The sequence below is a fragment of the Magnolia sinica genome, chromosome 14 (genome assembly GCF_029962835.1).
Source record: "Magnolia sinica isolate HGM2019 chromosome 14, MsV1, whole genome shotgun sequence".
Classification (NCBI taxonomy): Eukaryota; Viridiplantae; Streptophyta; class Magnoliopsida; order Magnoliales; family Magnoliaceae; genus Magnolia; species Magnolia sinica.
This window is the reverse complement of record NC_080586.1, coordinates 74,765,168-74,770,015: the sequence shown is the minus strand read 5'-3', so window position 1 is coordinate 74,770,015 and position 4,848 is coordinate 74,765,168. Positions and strand designations below refer to the sequence as shown.

Below are 4,848 nucleotides of genomic sequence, written 5' to 3'. Positions count from 1 at the left end.
TCACAAAGCTGCCTAGATGGATTAGAGGACGCAATCCCCTTCCCCCAGATCCGGGAGTGGATTAGGAGACCCTGGATCCACCAATGTGGGTAGGATATGTGTGTACCTTAAATCCACACCATAGGAAATTCAACTTAGGGCATTATACCAAAAATGAACCTGATAGAGATTTTAGCTGGACCACACAATAGGAAACAATCGTGATTTAATTCTCACCATTAAAAACTTCATGGATTCCACTTAAATGTTATTTTCTGTTCAACCTTAGAAATTTTTAATGGTCAATCACCATTGTTTCGTATACCATGGTCCATCCTCACCATTAAAAACTTCATGGATTCCACTGCTTCGGAGCTGCTTCATTTTTTGCATGCCCTAAAATGAGCATAATTTCAATACAGATGGAGAGTGTAGATGTAGTCAAATATGATCTGGGGTCTCACCTAATCTGCTCCTCCCAAATCCGGGCAGGGATTGGGTACACCCAACACCCCCGCGCGCGCCCGCGCACACACACACACACATCAAGCTAAAGGCAGATGGTCCTCTCAAGTGCTGTATGGTGCATACTGTGATGGATATGTTTTATCCGTATGCTCCATCCATTCTTTCATATCATTTTTGGGAATAATATATATATATATATATATATATATCAAATAAACAAGGCAGGTTAAGGTTCAAGTAGGCCACACCACAAGAAACAGTGGAAATTGGGTGCTTACAATTGAAAACTTCTTGGGGCACAAAGGTCTACGAGCAGGCTGATTTTTGTGTTTTCCCTTCATCCAGGTTTGTGTGGCCTTATGAAAAGGTTGGATGGCAAATAAACTTCATAGTAGACCTAGGAAGGTTTTAACGGTGGTCATTCCATTCCCACTGCTTTCTTTGGTGTGGTCATCTTAGCTTCAGACTGTCTCATATTTTGGAATCATGCTCTAGAATGATCTGAAAAAGTTGATTGACGATGTGGATGTAATACATAAATCATGGTGGGCCCAAAGAAGTGTTACACGCTTCAAAGTTCGATTTGTGTTCTATGTAGGGGGGAAAAATATCCGCATTTTTAGATTCACAATTTAGCCATTGTCTCCTTGGCTGAAAAAATTCAGAGAAAATGATGGAACACTTTTCAGGTTTAGTGTTAACAAACAACACTTAACATTAAGCACGTTCTGAACTCCACGTTCCGTATTTTTTTCAATGTTAACAAAAAGGTTTTTCGTAACATTTCAAACTGTTCATAAAAAGAAAGAGTGACCTGTAATCATTCATATTATATTGTAGGATTGTTAATGATCATATATACAATGTGTAGCTGCCAGTTGTTACACATCTCTCATTTAGTTTCACAACAAATGAGTTCAAAGTAAAACATTTAACCGATTAGACCCCCTATTTTTGCCAGTCTAATTAAGAAGGGAAAAAAAAAAAATTTGAATGCCTTGAGGTGAATTTTTCTTTTGCCGTGACTAAAACTAACTGTGTATTGCCACCAAATGAGACTCACTTTTATAAAATAATCTGATGATTTGAATTGTCTTATGCTCCTTATCATTATAAATTACTCTCCCGTACTATTACTTTAATGATGATCCTCACCTTTGATTTTGGAGATTAATGTGAACAAGTGAAAATTTTCTTTTCATTGTTCTTAATTCATGTACAAGTAATGATGATAAAAATCACTTGTTGAATACAATTTTTATATACCAACCTTAAATTGTAGACACCCCACCTTGATACACCATCCATTTGATATTAAACGGGATGGCTATCCAAAAACCGCACCATTAAGAAACTCAAAAAACTGATTGAGAACACCTTCACTGCAAGCTCATCAAATCACCTCATAACTCAATTCAAAATAACACAGGGGCCCACAATGAGCCACTTAAACCCAGTATAAAGAGCTAGAATATATATATATATATGTGTGTGTGTGTGTGTGTGTGTGTGTGTGTGTGTGTGTCCAGGCAACAATCTGATTGCCACCGGCACCATCTGACAAATCAGGCACTTTTGATGGGCCCTAGAGCAGCGTATGTGAAAGAATTGCTGGGAGAGATTCTCCCTCTAGCAGTAATCGGATGCCATAAGAGGGACAAAATGGTAATTTGCTCCTAACAGTAATCGGATTGCCATGAGAGGCTCTCTCTCTCTCTCTCTCTCTCTCTCTCTCTCTCTCTCTCTCTCTCTCTCTCTCTCTCTCTCTCTCTCTCTCTCAATCCTTTCATTTGATGTGTCTCAACAAGGTGAAAAATTATCCAAAAATCACAGCATTTTAAAAGTTAAGTGGGCCATACCATAGTAGGGCTCATAGAGTTCTGATTTTCACAGTATGGTCCACTTGATCTTTGGATCTGTCTTATTTTTTGGATCAAGCCTTGCAAGGAACTCGCCAAGTGAAGGGATGGTTTGAATATAACTCATACCTCATGATGGGACCCACGGAACTTAGTGATGCCAATGCACCAGCCAAGTCAGTGTTGTGTGGTACACCAGCGTCAAGCCGCTTCCATTTTATTGGGAAATGGATTGGCTACTCCCCCTCACACAGCCAATGGCTGGTGGTCGTGCTATGTGGGCCCCACCATGATGTATGTGTTTCATCCATGCCGTCCATTTATTTTTACAGATCATTTTACATATAAGACCAAAAATGAGGTATATCCCAATCTCAACTGGACCACATTACAGGAAACAATGTTGAATGAGCGTCGACCATTAAAAATATTTTGGGGGCCATAAAAGTTTTGGATCAAGCTGATTTTTGTTTTTTCCCTTCATCTGTGCCTGTATGACCTAATCAACAGATTGGATGTCAAATAAACAGTACAGTAGGCCTTAGGCGGATTTTAATGGTGGATATCCAATCACTACTGTTTTCTTGTGGTGTGGTCCACATGAAATTTATATCCATCTCATTTTTGGTATTAAACAGTAAAATGATCTTTAAAAATGGATGAACGGAATGGATGAAACACATACATCATTACGGGGCCCACAGAGCACTGACCACCAGCCACGAGGCTGGTTTCAGGGGGAGTAGCCAATCCGTTTCCTTTTATTGTTATTAACTGTCAATATCACTTAAAAGACACCATGCAGATATCTAGGATCTCTCGGTCCACCAGAAGATATTCAGCCCCCTATCCATAATCGGTTGCCATAAGAGAAACAAAATGGTAATTTTCTCCTGACAGTAATCGGATTGCCATAAGAGGGACTCTCTCTCTCTCTCTCTCTCTCTCGACACTTGGATTGGGCTGGGCCAAACTTTTAGGGCTGTAAAAATCGGGCTTGAGATGGACTGGCATCCAGTGAAAGGCTCGACAGATAGGCATCTCTCAGTCTGACGTATCAAGCAATGTTGGGTTGAATATTCAGGTGGTAGGCCAGTCTGCTGAGCTCTGTTCGTTCTTGGCTGTAGAGCTGGGCCAAAGCACGCCCTTAGTTCATTGGCTAGATGTTGACGTGCTTGTTGTGGCCTGTTTACCACCGTAACTGTAATTATGCTTGTAGGTGCATGCCACTGGATGGTGGGAACTGAACTTGTGTGGACTGATTTAAAACCATTATGTGACCGTTAGAAATAAAATTGTCAACGCACTACAACAAATGGAACTTTTAGCGGCGCTCGAAAGCGCCGGTAAAAGATCAAAAAGCGCCGCAAATAGATTTAACGGCGCTATACAGGCGCCGATAAATGGGTATGTCGCTAAAAGTTATGTCGGCGCTAGATACTTTCTTGCAGCGCTTGTCTGAGCGCCGATAATGTAGCTTATTCGCGACGCGAATAAACGCCGGCCAAAGTCAATCTGAGCGCCGTTACACATGATTTCTGAACACTTTTTCTCCCGGGAAAGCGCCGTAAGATTTCTACAGAAACGCCGCTAAATGCCTTTGTACGGTGCAATACAAATAAAACTGAATGTTAAACAAAATTTATAGTACTACATAATAAAAAAATATATATAATATTTATTACAATAAATTGAAAATGGTCTTGAATTTAAATAAAAAAATTTAACAAAAAAAAAAAAAAAACAAATCCTCTGTATGGTCTACTCCTAGCACGAGCGGCGTCAAAAGGCTGAAGTGCTTGTAGGCCTAAATTTAGGCACAATTGATTAAAATCCTGCACACAAAGAAAAAAAGAAAAGTTAAAAAGTAGCATTCAACAAATTGATGCCTGAGAAACAATCAATCCTTTGATCCCGACCTTAAAAAATCAAAAACTATCAAGGCAACAAATGTTGTAACTTGAATTCCATTACAAGCAAAACAAAAAAGAAGGTAAAATAGAAAGCCAACATGCTAACAAACAAACGAATGTCGCAGCACATCTATGCTTTACACAATCAATTGAAAGATAAATCAACTTATAAATAAAGATGAACATACTAATATTTTACAAAGTTGAGAGCTTACTTTCTTATGAAGAGCCCAGACACTTATATAGCCTTTAGTGATCTGTTCTTGCAGCTCTACAAATTCCCAGGTATCATCGGCCGAATACTCCCCTGACAGTAAAACACATGGATTTTTTCGCTTGAGGTTGAATGTGAGGGCATACACCTGATAGACGGGTTTGATGTCATGCATACATCACATGGGCCCTACAACATTCCGGTGCCACCGCTACCTATGGTGGTGTATCACTGGACCACACCTCTTTTTTATGTTTGAACATCTTCATGCAATTCAAGATTTTAAAAGTTATAACTACTGCATGCATATGCTTTTGGGTCTGATGTTTATATAGTATCATTTGGGCTCTCAGCTTGTACAAGTGGGCCCCATGGTACATTGATCCAAACCGTTGATAATTGTGCCATGGATGGC

At 39.6% G+C, this 4,848-nt stretch overlaps 1 long non-coding RNA gene across 1 annotated transcript; it reads right to left on the bottom strand.

Annotated features, from left to right (window-relative positions):
• Positions 1-3,931: 3,931 nt before the first annotated feature.
• LOC131226224 (uncharacterized) lies at positions 3,932-4,550 on the bottom strand. Its single transcript, XR_009161691.1, has 2 exons — positions 4,435-4,550; positions 3,932-4,141 (listed from the first exon to the last, which is right to left on the bottom strand). It is a non-coding gene; the product is annotated as an uncharacterized LOC131226224 (long non-coding RNA).
• Positions 4,551-4,848: the final 298 nt, after the last annotated feature.